Source organism: Diachasma alloeum, unplaced genomic scaffold, assembly GCF_001412515.2.
Source record: "Diachasma alloeum isolate Michigan unplaced genomic scaffold, Dall2.0 Dall_scaffold_00928, whole genome shotgun sequence".
NCBI classification, from domain to species: Eukaryota; Metazoa; Arthropoda; class Insecta; order Hymenoptera; family Braconidae; genus Diachasma; species Diachasma alloeum.
In genome coordinates this window covers 136,997-157,412 of record NW_021681046.1, presented here as the reverse complement: position 1 = coordinate 157,412, position 20,416 = coordinate 136,997, and the positions used below count along the sequence as shown (strand labels likewise).

The window sequence follows — 20,416 nt, the reverse complement described above, 5'->3', positions numbered from 1 at the left end:
AGTAACCATTTGTCATCAGCCAGCTAAATTAACTTTAGTTACTAGCGAGCTGTGGTCGAGCCATTGTCAGTAGCCAGCGACACTAGTCTTCGGACTATCGTGAGCTATAGTAGAGTCAAAATTTGTCAGCAGCTACTAATTAGCAATGCTATATGTGTGCCGTGGTTGAGCCATTTTGTCAGCAGCCAGCTATACTAGTCTTTGACTTCTTGTTCCGCGATGGAACTAGGTGGCGCATTCTTTCCGCGAGTAAAATAGCACTTTAAAGGTGTTAAACTTCAGTCAGCGGGGCAGTTCGATACGCAGGTGTGCGGGGGCGATCAGGAAGGCCTCACCCGGGTTCACCTACGATCCTCGCCGGAAGAGAGAAAAGTAACCATTTGTCATCAGCCAGCTAAATTAACTTTAGTTACTAGCGAGCTGTGGTCGAGCCATTGTCAGTAGCCAGCGACACTAGTCTTCGGACTATCGTGAGCTATAGTAGAGTCAAAATTTGTCAGCAGCTACTAATTAGCAATGCTATATGTGTGCCGTGGTTGAGCCATTTTGTCAGCAGCCAGCTATACTAGTCTTTGACTTCTTGTTCCGCGATGGAACTAGGTGGCGCATTCTTTCCGCGAGTAAAATAGCACTTTAAAGGTGTTAAACTTCAGTCAGCGGGGCAGTTCGATACGCAGGTGTGCGGGGGCGATCAGGAAGGCCTCACCCGGGTTCACCTACGATCCTCGCCGGAAGAGAGAAAAGTAACCATTTGTCATCAGCCAGCTAAATTAACTTTAGTTACTAGCGAGCTGTGGTCGAGCCATTGTCAGTAGCCAGCGACACTAGTCTTCGGACTATCGTGAGCTATGNCTTGGTTATCATTTGTAAAACATTTATCAACATTTATGAATAATTGCCCGGAGTTACAAAACTTTATGAAGATGTGTTAACATTTGGAAACATTTGTCAACATTTGTCAACATTTGCAAACTTTTTGTCAACATTTGGAAACGTGAATATTCCTAACTAAAATCCCATCTCTAAACAAAATTTCCTTATTTCGAATATTTCTTATCGAAATCGAGCTGCAATTCAATATTTTAATGAAAAGGTAAGAGTATGAACCTAGCGTCGTACAGTAAATTCAAATTTTAATCATTTTAGCTGTCTTCTTAATAAAATAATTGAATAGTCCTCCGACGCTGATAATTTTTCCACACATCACACATGAAACGGAATGAGTCGTTGAATCGTAAATTTACATAAGTCCCTGCTACTCAGTCAGTGAAAGAGATATAATGTTCGTTATTAACTGGAAGAATTTGGAGAGTACCTTCAAGTGATGTTGCAAAAAACTACGAATGATAAAATGAGCATCATAACCGGAGAGATTCTGGAATGTAATAGAAATAGTATGAGAATTTTGATATGGAAGCTGACAACTCCTATGCCCAACCCTGTGATATTTTCCTGTTAAATGACAATGATCACGAACCTTATCACTTTCATTAAACGGAATTTTACAGATGTGACATGTCACTGCTAATCTGAAATCCTCAATTTGCGGAGTTGATAAGTTTTCCTTTTTCAGATTGGTCTTCAAGTATTTATCTACTCTGTATGATAGCAGCTTCATCTCCGTTGAAAACCACTCAAGGCAATGAGGACCTCGATGGGTTATGACTTGTGATAATGAATAATCAAAAGCACCTTGTGNAGTATAGCTGGTTATAGTGAGCTGTGGGAGAGCCCCGCGAGGGTGGAACGTGCGCGGAGGGGGAAATTATTCTCTTGGGTGGAAATGTCTTACGCTCGCGAAATATCTCGAGGAAATGACGTTGTTCATTCTCAGACTCGGCCATCTGGAAATAGGATATTGGGGTAAAATTGGACTGCATTACCGACGGCAGGTTATGCAGAGTGTGATTGTATGGACTGGACTATGGGTGGATTTTAAATCCGAAATCTGAATTGGAAATGTGTAATTAGACTTATTGGTTAATTATCTGAAAATTGATATTGGAAATGGCTTGTACTAATTGGAAACTGGGTATTAAGAAGAAGATTTTGTGTATTATTTGGATATTCCTTGAATTCTGCGTAATTGTGAATTTGGATTATGAATTCCCTGACGATCCAGGAGCCACGGTATTTGCGTGGCTAATTAAGATTGTCATTTTTGGGTCTAAAAAGGGGGAAATGATATCTGAAAATACAATAAAAGTGGATAGACGAATTATTTGTTTATATTCGCACTGTTAATAACATTGTTTTCTATCAATTTATTAAAATTAATGTCAGTGTATATAATGATAGTACAAGTTCCGTAGGGGGGATGCCGGGAGATGGCGGCAGTGTCGACCTCCCAACGGGATCGGTCAAGTCGACNTAGTCCTCCGACGCTGATAATTTTTCCACACATCACACATGAAACGGAATGAGTCGTTGAATCGTAAATTTACATAAGTCCCTGCTACTCAGTCAGTGAAAGAGATATAATGTTCGTTATTAACTGGAAGAATTTGGAGAGTACCTTCAAGTGATGTTGCAAAAAACTACGAATGATAAAATGAGCATCATAACCGGAGAGATTCTGGAATGTAATAGAAATAGTATGAGAATTTTGATATGGAAGCTGACAACTCCTATGCCCAACCCTGTGATATTTTCCTGTTAAATGNACCCAAAGAGGATAGACTAGGGTAACGGCTCAGATCTCGGGGTTTAGGCGACCCCAAGCCAGAATAAGTGACATCCCAATAAAGGTGGGGCGCCACGGTCGATTCTGACGGCTGGGCGAGCTGCCTGTGCCGGTAACTCGGCAGNGTAATAGAAATAGTATGAGAATTTTGATATGGAAGCTGACAACTCCTATGCCCAACCCTGTGATATTTTCCTGTTAAATGACAATGATCACGAACCTTATCACTTTCATTAAACGGAATTTTACAGATGTGACATGTCACTGCTAATCTGAAATCCTCAATTTGCGGAGTTGATAAGTTTTCCTTTTTCAGATTGGTCTTCAAGTATTTATCTACTCTGTATGATAGCAGCTTCATCTCCGTTGAAAACCACTCAAGGCAATGAGGACCTCGATGGGTTATGACTTGTGATAATGAATAATCAAAAGCACCTTGTGAGGATTCTCACAATCGAGAAATTTATGATTTTATGATTTTATATTTTGGAAATTTTGTGAATTATTGAAGCTGTTTTATTTTGTGAATTTAATGAGAATTATATGGAATTTGGAAAGGTGAATTAGGAATGTGAAGTAAAGGTGGTTGAGTGGGCTATCGGTTCCTGGGGAATATTTCGAATAAATATAGTTCCGCGATGGAACTAGGTGGCGCATTCTTTCCGCGAGTAAAATAGCACTTTAAAGGTGTTAAACTTCAGTCAGCGGGGCAGTTCGATACGCAGGTGTGGTGGGGCGATCAGGAAGGCCTCACCCGGGTTCACCTACGATCCTCGCCGGAAGAGAGAAAAGTAACCATTTGTCATCAGCCAGCTAAATTAACTTTAGTTACTAGCGAGCTGTGGTCGAGCCATTGTCAGTAGCCAGCGACACTAGTCTTCGGACTATCGTGAGCTATAGTAGAGTCAAAATTTGTCAGCAGCTACTAATTAGCAATGCTATATGTGTGCCGTGGTTGAGCCATTTTGTCAGCAGCCAGCTATACTAGTCTTTGACTTCTTGTTCCGCGATGGAACTAGGTGGCGCATTCTTTCCGCGAGTAAAATAGCACTTTAAAGGTGTTAAACTTCAGTCAGCGGGGCAGTTCGATACGCAGGTGTGCGGGGGCGATCAGGAAGGCCTCACCCGGGTTCACCTACGATCCTCGCCGGAAGAGAGAAAAGTAACCATTTGTCATCAGCCAGCTAAATTAACTTTAGTTACTAGCGAGCTGTGGTCGAGCCATTGTCAGTAGCCAGCGACACTAGTCTTCGGACTATCGTGAGCTATGGTAGAGTCAAAATTTGTCAGCAGCTACTAATTAGCAATGCTATATGTGTGCCGTGGTTGAGCCATTTTGTCAGCAGCCAGCTATACTAGTCTTTGACTTCTTGTTCCGCGATGGAACTAGGTGGCGCATTCTTTCCGCGAGTAAAATAGCACTTTAAAGGTGTTAAACTTCAGTCAGCGGGGCNTGGATATTCCTTGAATTCTGCGTAATTGTGAATTTGGATTATGAATTCCCTGACGATCCAGGAGCCACGGTATTTGCGTGGCTAATTAAGATTGTCATTTTTGGGTCTAAAAAGGGGGAAATGATATCTGAAAATACAATAAAAGTGGATAGACGAATTATTTGTTTATATTCGCACTGTTAATAACATTGTTTTCTATCAATTTATTAAAATTAATGTCAGTGTATATAATGATAGTACAAGTTCCGTAGGGGGGATGCCGGGAGATGGCGGCAGTGTCGACCTCCCAACGGGATCGGTCAAGTCGACAGCAGTCGCAGACCCAAAGAGGATAGACTAGGGTAACGGCTCAGATCTCGGGGTTTAGGCGACCCCAAGCCAGAATAAGTGACATCCCAATAAAGGTGGGGCGCCACGGTCGATTCTGACGGCTGGGCGAGCTGCCTGTGCCGGTAACTCGGCAGTACAGTCGGACTGAGGAAATTGTAGTCTTCGGGTTTTGCCCGAAGCCCCATTCCCCCACCCCCCCTCCAACTATATCACGCAAGCGCATCGAGTGACTCGACCGCAAAACCCACTGAAGGAAATTCCAACGCCTCAGAAAAATAGATCCGAAAAGGACGCTACCGGGTCTCGCTGATTTGTTCATTCGTTTTCGTGTTGCCAATTTTCACAGAACCCCTTCATTCAGGTTTTAATTGTATATAATTTGTAATATATTTGTAAAGAGACGTCTGCTGGTTCCCAGTGAGCATCTTTCCATCGTTCCTGGCTGCATAAATATGGTAAGTCATTGAATATATTCAATATCTGTTGTACAATGTGCATTTGCGAATTCTTGCCTCGTGCGTCCCTTTTCATTTTGCCCCTGCATTCCTGCATGGTTAACCTCCAATTTTGCTACTCCAAAATTTCATTGTCGTGCGTCTCTATTAATTTTTTATCGCTTTTGTGCGTTGTTATTCCTTACTTCAATGCTCCAGAATTTTTCCTTTGGCGCCCTTATCGATTTGTTTTTCTGGAATCCTGCATGGCCTGCCGTCATTCTTAATGCTCCTAAATTCATTTGGAGTACCAATTCTGCTCAATTTTCCCATCAGGAGATTATCGTGGTGTCTCAGTGGTTTCATCTAGTGCATGCAATTTTGTTGGTGGTGTTTGGCGAAGTTGCATTCGATTGCACCAATTGATCCCTGCTGAATTATCCTGCATGTATCCTTCGGAGGTTGTTTTTGCTGGTTGATCGGTTATTCTGAGACGTGCGAATGATTGTTTCGCATAGATAAGATTTTTGAGTGGTCACTGGAAATTTTTCAGAACCAACAGTCCGTGAAAAGTGATGAACTACTAGAGGCATTGACATCTATCAATGATCTGCCGGACTCCTGTTTGGAAAATATTTTTTCCTACGTATCAATTTCCTCGAGATCCAGTCTTCGCCAAGGTGAGTTGTTCAAGAATCTATCAAATTGTAATATAAACAAGGACTCTTTCCCTAATTTTATTTTTTAAAACCATCGCATGGCTCTATTTTTTAAACGTATTATTGATTTATTGAATTAAATCGTTCCTGGAAATTCTAGGATTTTCTAAGGAAACAGGAAGAACAAGACGAAAAGTAGCAAAATCGATTAATCCTTTTTATCTAGCGAAATTGAGTCAGATGTGTCAAAAACTTTCGAAATTTCCGAGGCTATTCTAGAGTTTTCTGGAATATTCTAAAATCTTCTAGAAATTTTTCGACTTTTTTTTTTTAAATCGTAGGATTTTCCAAACCATTTCAGTAGATGTTAGAAATTTTTATCCGGAGATTTGTTTCGTCATGAGCTTAAATGCAGTTCTTGTGTAATGTATAGGAATTTTTTCATGAGCTAGACGTGTCCGCATTGAGGTTACCGGATGTATAAAGGATACAGCAAATCATTTTTTTTCGTTTCACTTCTATTACAGTTTTTTTTTAGATGCTCCGACGACTCTGTAATCTTCTAAAAAACTGTTGACTTTCCTTTTTTTAACTTTTTGAGAACACTTTTGATATTTCATGACTGATATTTTGTTTCTTGAATTTTTAGTATGCAAACGATGGCATACCATCAATGCCCATTGGTTTGACATAAAGTCTATCAGAATTATTGATCATCATTCCCTCGATGAAGTACTTGAGGAAATACGAGTGGAACCTGAAACGAAAACTATGATCATCAAAACATCTAAATCAGCCGTGAGTGAAGGGCTCATGAGGCCCTGCGGAAAGGCAGTGAAGAGCGTCGACGATGCACGATTATGCCAAGTCTCAGTCCTTGATATCGCAGCTCGAGAATGTCAGCAACTACTCCAATTGCATTGTACGATACACACATCAGAACACGACATGCAGCTCTGCACTCTACTCCTGGAGAACCCTCAGCTCAAGTCGTTGGATGTCTCGTTTGCTTGCGAAAAATATTTCACCAGCTTAAAGGCCATTAACCCTGATGAGATCGAGGTATTGAGGCTCTCAACACGGAACCATTGTTCGAAGCTTGAAAATACTCTGTGCAATCTCATCTTCAAGTGACGAAATATAAAGACGTTCAGCACCACTTTCCTCAACGACAAAGGCCTGAAAGCTCTCTGCGAGAAGGCCACACTCGAAATATTGAGTTTTGGCCACTCAGGATTTGAGCTGACCAATACACATGTCCACTGCATGGGGAACCTCAGGAATTTGAAAAAACTAAATGTTGATTGTGGAAACTTCGTCCTTCGGGATCACCGTATAACAATTACAGATGAAGTTGTTCGTTCCATAGTTAGAGGATGTCGTCAATTGTACGGTATAACTATTCATGGTGAATGAAAGCTCCATTTAACACACTGCATTTTTTTTATTTTTGAAACGGAATCGAGTATTCCTTTCTATCTAGCGAACAAAATTTTATTGTTGATTTTTCATTATTGACTTTTTCAGGATTTATAGAACTGGTATTGGGCCATTGAGGGGTCAAATGAGGGTCAGGGTATCAAATGGGACTTATAAGGGTCAAATGAAGGATTATAAGCATCGAAGGCAAGTGTTTTTGACCGTGATGACCTGGCCATGACATTTTGCTCACATTTGACCCTTGAATGCTCGTTTTTTAGCCCTTGTAACTTCCCTTCCAACCCTTGGGCAATTTTATTTAATCCTTATGAGCCACTGAGACCCTATTTAACCCTCGTAGCATTGGTATTGACCCTTAAAGCACCATTCAGTTTGACTCTTATAACACTTGAACACTTCTAAGCCCTTATAATTTACCATTTGACCTTTGGACCTTCTGTTTTGACCCTCACAGCACAACTGTTTGACACTTGATGCCTATTAAACTCTTACAACTTGGAGTTTGACCCTTATAACACCTTATTAAACCCTGGAATGCTTGTATTTGACCCTTGAATCAATTATGTAATCCTTGAACTCTTGCCTCTGACCCTCATAGCCTTTTATTTGACTTTTGGTTTCAATTTAACCCTTTCAGCTTTGCATTTGACCCTTATAACAGTTTGTTTGACTGTTGGACCCTTGTATTTGACTCTTATAATTCTGCATTTGACCCTTGAAATCACGTTTTTGACCCTTATGACCAATTATTTTATAGTTCATCCCCCTTCGACATATGGAGATATTTTCTTGACCCTCAGAACCCACCATTTGACCCATGCAGCTGTGTTTTTGACCATCAAAAGTCAATATTTGACTTTGATTTCGATTTAACCCTTGCGTTCGACCCTTGATTTCCCGTTTTTAACTAGCAAAATTGAGACTTCCTTTTATCTATTCAGTTAAAGGGTCATTCTGGGAGGGTCTGTCGACAAATGTGTAAACAACTCTCGAAATATTCTAGGATATTCTAGATCTTCATAGAATATTCTAGAATTTTCTACAAATTTCTCGACTTTTCTTCAAAATTAGAAAAGTAGAATTTTGTTAAAAAATTCCAGTAGATCCCGAGTGCATATCCAAAAATAATTTATTCTACAAATTATGATGATGAAAATCGTTAGATACTTGTGGACAACTAAGTTTTTTTTCCTCGTGGGATTATATCACTGGCCTTCCGCGAGTGATGGTAATCTTTGACGATCCAAAAAACCTTTCGCTAACACTCGTAATGATATCTATTATCAGTGTATTCACATCATCTTCATTTCTTTCAGGGAGTAGGTGCCTAACGGATGCAGTGTTCCAAGAGTTCAGTGAATTGAAGCATCTGACGAAATTACCCCTGATTCGTTGCTGCCAACTCACAGCAAAGTTTGCTGATTCGTGCAGGACCCTTGAGGCATTATCTCTGCAGATATGTGTCCACATTGAGGAAGAAAATTTGCTGACGATTCTATGGAATTCCCGTTCCATTCTTCATCTCATTCTGTATGGGACTGTCGTTCGCTGGCAATTTCTCCATGCGGCCGATAATACCATGAGATTCTCGGACCGTGAAACGCCAGTCACCATCTACGTGGACAGAGGTTTTAGGAGGGATTTTTCGCCGCAGTCTCCTCTATTGAAAATTGAAGAGTGTACTTCGTACATTCAAATGCTATTTTATTAGTTGCCCAAAGCAAAAACAAATTTTGAGGCATTTGGAATATTATTTCCATTGGATTTCCATGAAAAATAGAAATGCAACAGGACTTTATCAATATCAGTTACATTTTTTCCATTCTGGTAGAGAAATTCTAATCTAATAAGTGGATTCCGCACCACTACTACTAGTTTTTTTTTAGTCTAATGAAAAATGAGAGGTAACAGGAAGATTTTACACGAGAATTCTTATTTATATCCGTTATTACGACTCAATAAAATTTTAAATACCCAGTGGAAAATATTTTGGTGACGAAAAATTCGTAAAATAGTATTTACAGAAGTAATCTAACTAATCGTAGATATCTTTTGTTTTGAACGTGGCTAATGAAAGAACATTTGATGATTTGAAGTCCAAACAATTCTATTCTAAGGAATAGTTTTCGAAAATCTCTACAAAAAAATTGATAAATTGACTCTCATGATAAAATTTTAGATTTCCAAGAAATCGAAATGATACAGTAGTCTTTTAGTATCTTTCCCAAGTTTTTCTGAACTCTGATCATCTGATTCTACTTTACTATTAGTTTTTCTGAGAAGAAATGAGAAGCAGAAAGAGGAGTATATCGAGAACTCCTATTCATTTCCTGTAGCACAACCCAATAGAGTTGAATTTTGCACTAATCTATTGTGCAAAACTAGAGAATTTCTTACAATTTTTACCTAAAGTTGAAACTTTTTCCTGAACTCAAAATGCACGAAAAATGTCTCTAAATCGAAAATTTAATAATTTCAAACATTGTATAATATTGGAGGTCCAAAATCTAAAAAATGCAAAAATTCTAGTGATCCGAAAATGGTACAAAAGTGTAAAATGTAAATGTTCTAACTCTAACTTAAGGAAAACGAATTAATCAAATTGTTGAATTATCAATGTTGAAATATGCTCAAATCTAATTGAATGTTAGTAAAAATTTCTTACGAATTCAATTAGTTTATGTGTGGCATCACAATCGAGCAGTTCGATTTCCCCAGGGGATTTTTCTTATCAAGATTGATGGGGATTGAGAAGTAGATTTGATTCATCGTCTCACTATTATTTATCGACTGGTGATAGTCCCAAGCGGATTCGCACCGGCGAACCTCCCATTCCAGAACTAACTGATTCTGTTCATTCCCGAAATCAACTCCAGCTCCAATATGGAGCTGAATTTCTCGATTAGATCTCCTCAATTCCTGATTCAAAATCCCAAATATCCATTTGAAGAAGTCCATAAAGTTTGAGTGTTCTGTCCATGCTGGTAGAAGCCAAATACTGGGCATGATTTCCGAATCGAACCCCAGTTGCTATTGCTGTGTGATCATTGAGAATCTTTAGTTCCTGCCATTGCTTGCATAAGTAAAGTCTGACGTCAGATCCAGCAACAGCCAAATAAGTTCTACTCTCATCGAAGGATAAATCCTTGACCTTATATCCCGCATTCAACTGCAATGTCTTGAAATTCTTCAATTTTCACAACTTCTATAGCTTGACACAACTGTCTTCAGCAGCAGTAGCAAGGTAGTATCCATTCTCCGAGACACTCCGAGACACTAATCGCCGAGAAAGGCCAGTATTGATTCAGAGAAGAACTCAGCAAATAATCTCCAGTAGGATGAAGAGACAATCCAGTAACAGGTGCATCATGAGTTCTCAAAAGCAATGTAGTCTGACTCGTCCTCGCGTTCCAGATACGAATCGTCGAGTCTGGGGAAGCCGTCATAACGACGTCCTCATCAGTATGCTAGATAACCCTGCTGACCTTCTTGATGTGTTCCTTGAGGATTGCGACGACTTGTTCCGTGTCTTCATTAAAGACATGTTGCATTCTTATCAGCACCTCCAGCCAGAATGTTGCTTGTATCAGCATTGTCAATGTCCAGGGCCAATATTCGAGCAATGGAAGCACTGTGAAGACCTGGATGTGAAGCAAGTGTCTGGAAACTCCTGATGCTCTCAGCAGGCAGCAAATCCTCAGGAATGGACCTTCTAGCTGGGATAGACCTTCCCCTTCTCTTCCTCTCCTGGGTGATTACCTGGAGTTTCTGGATGACATCCTCAGTGATACCAGTCTGCTCCGTTGGCTGGACAGCACCAGCTGCAGCCTCGACAACTACTGCCGGTTGGTGAATGGCATTTGGAGCTATGCCAAGCGTCAGGGTCGCCAGGGCCTCCATGGCTGCTGTCAGCACCTTCGTCAGTCTGGCTATGACCCTGCATACTGCCTCGTGCTGGTACAGAAGATGGGAGAGCTCTCATCTGAAGTCCTGGAGCTGTTGACGAACGGTGAAGGCATGCAGCATCTGAGCGTCCCATTCGTGTTGGAAATTTTTAGAATTTCTGGGATGGAGGTTGCACTTGGGGTTTTTGGCTTTAGTATTGGACTTACATTGATTTCGCTCAACGGCCCAACTGCGAGTTCTTTCCCATTGGGATAAACTTCATTGTCAAGAATATATTTTTCAATCAATCTTTTGAGTTCAACTTCAGTTCGAATTCGTACTTGTGTTCGAATATTTTAAATTGACTCTCTCAAAAGTTGCAACTTGAAATTTCTAAAAATCTACTTCCAATATCGTCGCTGCTGTTCCTTTGTCTTCGTTCACATAATTTATTATTTGGAATTCAAACAGCATGAATGAAGATCCGGAGGAGGAAGACATCGCCCAAGTATCCACGCAGACTCAAGCCCTGGGATCATGCACTTAAGGACAAACGAGGAAGGCCTTTTAACCGGCAAATGCAATATGGTATTTATAAGGTGTACAATTGTTTCGGCGGGAAAAGGAGCATGGAGGACCTCTCAAGCCACTTTCTGAAATCAGGTATGAACTTAAATGTCCCTTATCATATAAATTGCCCTTTGATAGTTTCCCAAGGTTCTCCAAGTTCCCCAGATTTTTCCCAGGACAGCAGAGTCATTCTGTTAGAATTCTTTGCTTTAGAACAGAAGCTTTTAAATCGTCCGATTCTTCGATTCTCCAATTTTGCTTGGATACGATGTGGAATAATTTTACAAAAAAGTGATACATCAACTTCAAATTTCGTATAAAGCTTCTTTTTGGCACTGAAATATTTGAGATTGAAGATGGGCTGATTCAACTTTGAAGCCGAATCTATTTTCTCGATTAACTCGAAAACTATCCTGCTGATTCGCTCAGAAGCTTGCTACCAATGAAATTAGTAGAATGCTGAAGAACGAAGAAGAAGAATGAAGATAAATAACACATACAGTAATAGCCATGTGGCTTCTGCCAAATCGCTCCGGTCCCCTGATTGTTTTTCCTCCTGAAGAATATAATCAGAACCACTGCTATTTTGGTTCGTATGAGAAAAATTATGTTTCAGGAAAAGGACAGCTGAAGCTATAAGTTGCAGTTTGACGTCTGTGATGAAAGCAGTTTGGATTGGAGACAATGGCGGCCAATTCGAGAGCCCAGCAAAGGAGAGAAAAAGAAAGAAAGAGAAGCGGGACATCGATGATGCCACGAAAGTTGCCATACGAGAGGTTCTCTATGAACAAGATGTAGGGGGCGAGGTGTAGCTTTCCATGGAGAACTGGACACCTTCAGAAATGTCTTCCACGATATTGACTTCACGTACGAAACCAGAAATGGATCGCGATACCTCGTCGAGGAGCATTACATCAAATTGAGAAGGATCCAATTCCTGAAAGTTCTCAAAAAGCTCCTCGATGACGACAACTGCGACATCGTTTGACTCGATGAAACCTGGACCTTCCAACGAGGCACTGGTAAACGGAAGGATTGGCAAAATGGGAACAAACGCAGTTGCTCAATGAGAACAACATCGTGTGGAGCTAGATGAATTGTGTGCTATACAGGTGGTTCAGAGGGGTTCGTTCCTAGAGCATCCCTTTTCTTTCGATCGAAACAAAACTCCGAAGACTACCACGACCACATGAACTCGACGAGGTTCAAGAATTGGACGCTTCAGATTGGGAATTCTGATTCCCAATCTGAAGCGACGCACAATTATCATCATGGACAATGCTCCCTATCACAGCGTGCAGGTGTTATTCAATAACTCCTAAATAACTTCTAAATAATAGTGATTGATTTGACAATACTCAAATATTTCGATCTCAAAAGGTTCCATGACTTATTATATTTAACAAAATATCCTTTTACCAATATATCTGATATTGTTTTTCGGATTATTTGAACAAAACGTGGAGATTTCTTCTTCAAAAAACCCAGTTTTTTATTCAGCAAAATCCTCAAAGGACAACTGTAATGATTTCAAGTCAGACAATCTCTCAATTTAATTCATCAACATCATCATAACATTGAAGAATGCTTTAAACCCCTCACAACATCTCCAACAAGCGTTCATCCTTTTTAATGGTCGCACAGAGGTCTAGCTCTGTGCCTCTTCAGGACCTCTAGGTACTCAGTCCCTTGACGATCCTCATACTGTTTTTTTCTTCTTAATTTCCCCCTCGACGTGTACTATTTTCTCGGCTAACTCGTGGCTGATCGCCTTGAAGGCATTGATTGTCGTCGGTGTCTCTTTGAACATTTTGATTGTGCATGAGATTTTGGTCGGCCTCACCTGGACCTCAGGTATCTGGGACTGGAGTAGTTTAGTCTCTGCTTTTTTCGTGTTTATCTCCTCGACGTCGTCGTACTTGATTTTTTTCCAGTCTTCCAGGAGTTCTGAGCATTTCATGACGTCCCTCTTGTATTCGTTACAAACTTCTTCTATTTTTTCTTTCCAGTCACTTAGGAGGGTCTCGTTCAAGCGAGATAGATCGAGTCTCGCTCGAAATTTGTTGGTCTCCATTCCTTCTTTGATATTTCCACCTAATTTTTCATATCTAATAATGAAGAAGACGTTTTGTTGTTTCAAAAATATTGAAAATGCATTCTGTAGTGAAGAAGATCAATTGAAAAGGAAAGAAAAACGAAGTTTGTAAAAAAAAATGATGAAATAACGCAAAAAAAACTCATTTCGTGATAAATTTTTTACATTTCTCTCGAATCTTCCTTTCCACTTCAGTCTTGACCATCTTCCTCTCCTCAGAACTCAATTCTGATTTCGAAACATGAGTGATCTTCAACAATTGAGTCTGGATATCATTCCCAATGTCCACTGGAACCATCAGGTACTTGTCAACACTCTGTGCCTGGATGATTTGTTTCAATTAGGAGGATGTCTTTGGAGGAAGTGCTGTCCCATGATTAGCGAATTGAAATTGAAGAATATAGAAAGATATTGTTGTTATGTTTTGGTTTTGTAGGTTGACAAGAATCCGATGTCGAATTGGAGGAAAGACGAGATTACAGCCTGGCTCAGAGACGAGGGGATCAATGTTGATCCAAGTCTGACGAAGAAGGAACTGCGAGTTCTGACTTCCATGCTCAAGAAACCTGTCAAGTACGAGTTGGATGAACTTTTCAAGGACACGATGGAGCATCGTATATTACGGCTACCACCTTATCACTGCATCTACAATCCAATTGAGTTGGTGTGGGGACTCGTCAAACAGTACTTTCACAAACATATTGGTCCAAACAATCGATCATCAGAACATCCGGACATCAACATCCGCGGGAGAATAACGTTCGATTCTTTAAAACCAGTAAATTCACGTGTCGATCCACGATAAAAACGAGTAAAAATAAAATATTCAGTTGAATTAAAAACAAATAGTTAAATTCTCGATGTTTCGAGGTAATTTCCAGTTTAGTTTCGGATTGAGGGATTTACGGTTAGAGTCATTACGCTTTAGGTAAATTTACAGTCAAATGTACTTACTGGTCTAATAGATATTTCGTTAGTTTCGCGAATTCTGAGTGGAACGAGTCTCCACCGTGGATCGTGGCCGATAGACTGAGCCTCCCGGTGAGATATCATATTTCCGTTGAGTGTTAGTTGCTGATCATCGAGGTTGAGCTGAAATGCTCACCCTCGCTAGCTTACGCGTTTCGTGGGGTTATTGGGCTCACTAGTACGGTTGGAAAGCTCTGTGGGTGAATTTAGGCCTCTCGCCTGCATGGATTGCCATGGCCCATTTTAGATTTACGCTTTTGTTAAAGGTGATTCCCCAATAACTCCCGGGAGAGTGACAGCTACGAAATATGCACTCACTCAGTGAAAAGTGCATTCGCGTTGATAAAAGGCGAACAACCGCCTATATTTTCCCCTCAATCCGAGTTTCGTTTGTTTCGTTTAGTAAATTCCGGTTAAGATTCAGTTTCAAAGAATCTTTAGTCAAAGGAGATAAATTGCCAGCCACATAAAATTATAAATTATCTTAAGACTCCATATTCGGAGTTTAAATTTGAATTAACGTCCCCGCGCGGGAGTTCCCACTGACTGCAGAAGTAACTCTCAGGCGACTGGTTATACGGCGCCTCAGTCGCCCGTCGTTACACGAGAATCTCGGTCGAATGCTGGAGTCAGTCGCAGTTCCGCCATCGTCCAAGTCGCCGCGCTTTTGGAGCAGCTAAGGGAAAGACGCCGAGAGGACTCCCCGTGGAACCTGGATTGGAGGAAAAATGGTAAGAATACCCTCTGACCCCAAGTGCACACTCCCAGAAGGGGAGTAGTGCACATTTTCCCCGAAACGGGGAATATACGGTTATACGTGCACGCATGCTCTCCACGTGGTGTGGATCTAGCCGTGGTGCTGTTTTGCATGCTTTTCATTGCTCGGACGGATTGACGCCTCATTTGGGAGCGCTTTTCGTTCCGGAGCATTTTTCCCTGATCTTTTATTTCCATAATACCGATCTCTCGTCGAATAGAAGCTCGTGGGCTCCCTATAATTGAAGCGACGCCACGAGGCTCCTGGTCGAGAGAGAATTCGAGAATGTGAACTGAGGACACCTTGCGAGTGCCTATTCCATTTCTCGAGTTGTCTCCTTCAGTGAATATTCGCCTTCCCGTTAATTCCTCGTCGCTAGCGGTTTTTGTACACGTATGGATCCCCGTGCACGCCTTTTCCGGTTGTGCCGAGAGATCATACGCATTTAGGTTTTTCTCCCCCGTTCTAGCAGATATTTCTCTCTCTCTCAGAGTCCATTCGTTTACTCTCTCTCGGGGATAAATCGTAGTAAATAAATTTAGAATTCCTATTTACTTTGGATCGTTTTTGAGAAATGAAATAAATCACGAGACAATTTAACATAATCCACGTGTCTCAGATTTAATTAATTTTCCGATCTGGTTTTGAGTAATTTTGGAATATTTCTTTGGGTTGCGCGACACCTTTTCCTAATACCGAGCGACCGATCCTACCCCGCTCTCCGAATTCCTCCGAGCTAGTCGAAATAATTCCGCAACCCCTCCCTTCGATTTTCCCTAATTATCTTTAAGTCTAGTTTTCTTCTCGTTTGGTTCCCTTTGGCTGCGGTTCGTTGATACCGCCGAAACAAAAATCAACTGGCGCCCGACACCAGTTCCTCAAAAGAGTAGCTGGCTTGTCGTTCTCCGGTTATAGCGTTTCTATCGTTTCTACGGTTTTCGAGAACTTCAGGGAACATGGAAGTGGAAGAGGCCGAAGGTGACACACTACGGCTACCGTTCAGTCTGGAATTTTCTGCGGGTTTAAGGTCTCGGATCCAATCCGTTCATATTAGTCTACGTTGAGAAAAATCGCCGTCACACAGTTGTTGAAGAAACTGTTCTTAGTTCACTGTTTAGTTCATCCACCCACAGTAATTCCGTATAATTCACAAACTCCAGTGTTTATCTCGAGTATACGGCGGGCTCGATTAGCCAATCGCTATTGAATTCGAGTCTGACGTCATCCAATACAGCTAACTCCCGAAATCGGTGCAACCAACTTAGCCGCTAAAATCTCCGCTTAATGGATCGGGAGAAATGAATTGAGGAAAATCCAAGGGAATGAATTATTGAAAATTAGTTTTCTACAACTATAATTGATTGCGGGGGTGGGAAAAAATTATTATAATGAGTGAGGTAATCGAGGTAACTATTTATCAACTCCAGAATATGCTCATGTGAGGCATATTCGAGAAAAATAATTATTAAAATTTTTTATGGGTGGAAGGGGAAGTTGACTCACGTATAATATGGCAGTAGCGTTCCCGTTCTTGGCGATCGGGACGCTACCGCTTCCCTTGATCTCATCTTGTTGGAAGAGTTTTTCCTCTCAGTTTGAGAACAAAATTATTTATTTATAGATTCCACGTTTTTGAAAATTGACAAAAAAATATTCTCTTGTATCAAATGAATCGTCTTTGTTAAAAGAATTTTTTTCTCTCAGTGTATTCATAGTAGAGCCTCTCGATTAAGTGAGAAATCATTTCGGGAAAATAATCGGTTGTGAACTAAAACGCGTAAGCCGCATTGACTGCTGAGCGGTACAGGCATCGCCACCCCTATAGTTGCGCTAAGAGAAAACAAATCCAGCGTTCCGTTCGATCACTGGTAGATATGATAAAGTTCTCGCTGCAAGAGTATAATCTTTGGATTAACCCCTATCACATTCTCATTCGTACCTTTTAACCCTAGTTTGGTCAACATATGAGAACTTGCGACTTTGGTCACCTCGGCAGGGAATGGCCGCCGTGTTATTTAGTCTCGAGCGTTGCCGAGTTCTCTCTCTACTGTCCGGACGCGTTTAGCGAGATTTTGGCAACGTCGCACAACGGGCAATTTCATTTAACATGTGCAAAAATTTTCCGTCTGTTAGAAATAATTGATTTTCTTCAGGAATTGTGGATATAAATCAGTTTAAAAAATATTATAATTTTCTATACACTTGAATTGACGCATTCCAATTTTTTATGATTTTTCCGCGTAGCCAGTGAATGGCAAGAAAAAAAAATCGAAAAAAAGAAAAAATATCTCCTATGGTGACCAAACTAGGGTTAACCTCCGGAGTGGGGACACTTCGGGCGAAAATCGGAGACCATTCTCTTCTGGCGAGAGCTTTATCTGTACATACGAGGCCGATGAACGCCAGAGAGACGGCAGTACCCCAGCCAAAAGGGGGGATGAGAGCGCTCGATCTCGAAGAAAGAGAGAGAGTGCAATCGGACCACATCGGAACATTATTCGCTTCAGTTACGTCTCTTCCCTTCCCTTTACAGAACCGCGTATGGCACCTCCACCATGTGCTTCAACACTTCGTCAACGGTCTAACATCAAGTCCGTAAAAAGTACATAGTATTGAGTGTATTTTTATTTACTACTGTTTAGTAACTTATAAGTCTTAGTCGCTCCAATCATACTATCTCTCGCAGATTCAGTGATCTTGATCAGGCTTGTGCATACATCCGAGAAAGAGAAGGGCCTGTTTCATTTACCATCAATCCTGGAGGTGCCCTTCACAGCAATGAAAACCAAGGTTATATTACTTTTTTTTTTCTTCCACCAATCATATTCTGCTGATACGACTATGGTGGTGTCATGACAATTTTTGGATTTTTACGCCCGATAAACCGAGATTCAACCTCGTTTTACGCCCATATATATATATCTCATACGTTGAATACGAGATGCAAACTCATATTCGCCTGAAAATTTTCTGTCGGCCTAGTGACGAAGTATAGTATCATATCAGACGGTCTAGAAAGTCTTTCCTTATGAATATTATTTTCATCCTCGCCTGTGAATCGAATTATAGATTCACATTCTTTAGAAGATACTTGGTGGACCTGATAATGAAATGTGGGGAAAATTTTCAGGGGGGTTATTAAGGAGGGACGGGAGAAATTTTTTGCAAGGGGCCATTTTTTTATAGTCAAATACCATGAAACTTCGGCAAACCACTATTATACGATGATCAATCCATTGTTTAGCTCTCCGTGATATTGTCAATATCTACTTTTTTCTACTCAAAAGTGCAAAGTTTTTTGAGTGAAAAAAAAATTATCGCGACAATATCACGAGCTAAGGGATAGATCGATCATCGTGGGAAAAGGTGCGTTCAAAGTGACAGTAAATTGACGAAAATTTGAAAATTCAAATGATACCAAAGACAACGACGATACCGACCTGGCAATGTTCGGATACTTTTTATTTTCTAGATAAGAGTAATGCCTATTACTTATATTTTTATAAGTGCAAAACTTTGTTGCAAATGAGTATGTAGGTGAAATAGGGAAGATTAGTGGGAATAAATTGAAAATAGGTAATTTTGATGAAAAACGTTGATGCAAAACTAAAACGTTTGATTAACAACATCAATTCGTCTTTTATGGTATGTACCAGTAGCAAAAGTGGACGGGTTTGGATTTTACTACTGAAGATAAAGTCTTCATTCGTTCTACTCAATCCAATTATTCAATTAATGTTTCTAATATAGAAGATTTTGAATTTGGCATAATTTTGTGGTATCACCGATAATTGCTGTAAGAGATTTTTTTGAATTAATTGTTCTTAGTTTATAAATCTCCAGATATTACGGCGGAAAACACATTGACTTATGATACAAGTACATAAAAACCGTTCGTCACTTGGAAAGTGGACTGCGACCATCAAACATGGTTGTTTGTTTCGTTCCGTAATCTCTAATAAGACCCATTGGCTCCGTGCCTGCAAGCGCGGCTTAGCCTCGTGTTGATGTCACTTTGAGTGGCGCTGCGTTCGGACTGATGCCGGTGGTGGCCACTGAACTATTTGTCGCTTCAGGGGTTTAGCACGAGTGACTCCACAGAAGCGAAGACTCCACGTGTATCGCATGGAACCAATGAGAACAGAGAGGAGAAGTGTCGCTTCGACGTACGGTGTTTCTCGATATTCTATGCTGTTCTTTCATTCACCTTTGCGAGACTGAACTGGAGAACTCCAGGTTCGTATCACGTATACTGCAAGCTCTCCACTTGCGCTGACCTAACGGTAGACAAGTTAAGCGTTGCTCAGCGTTGAAGCAGTGAAAAAAATTATTCATCACTTCATTGGTGATTTCTATTGCGTAAGTGTCTATTATGATTATTAATCAAGCTTTCCTTTATTTTATCTCTTTCTCTCTACATGTTGTTTCCGATTCATATAGAATTTTTTAAAAAAATGTTCTGCACTCTAACTGAAAAATTTCGTATTTCTGTATTAAGTTTTTGGCTCTTGTGTGAAAAACAGTAATCTATTGCATGCGAAAATTTCTTTTCCATTATTATTGACAATCCGTGAGTTAACTAAATTGAAGGTTTTTATTCTGATTCCCTATTTAGATTTGAAAATCATGTGCGAGGGAGCTGATAGATCTAGTTCTGGGCAGCATCATGTTCTATTTCCAAAAATACGCAGACAAGAGGCGAAATTTATAGAGTACCTTAGACTGTCAGTCGAAACATTCGACTACATTTTTAAGAAAATTGAAGTCTCGTTGTCAAAACGCTGGTGCAATTTACATGCCCGTCCTATTCTTCAAGAAGAAAGACTAGTCATAACGCTAAGATTTCTTGCTACTGGTCAGAGCTATGGGTCTCTGGCATTTACTTTTGGCATTGGATTGTCAACAGTTTCTACCATAGTTCAAGAGTGCATGGATGCCATTTGAAATACTCTTCAACCTCTGCACATGCCTTGCCCAACCGAAGAAGATTTTTCCAAAATTGCTGAATCTTTTTATGAGAAAAGGAGATTTCGCAATTGCTTGGGCGCTGTAGACGAACGGCCCATCAGAATTCAAAAACCACCGGGGTCTGGAACAGCTTATTATAATAATAAGAAATTTTATTCAATGGTACTCCAGG

General features: G+C 40.5%; 1 pseudogene; it reads right to left on the bottom strand.

Moving 5' to 3' along the window:
* Positions 1-9,902: 9,902 nt before the first annotated feature.
* LOC107045407 lies at positions 9,903-20,192 on the bottom strand (annotated as a pseudogene).
* Positions 20,193-20,416: the final 224 nt, after the last annotated feature.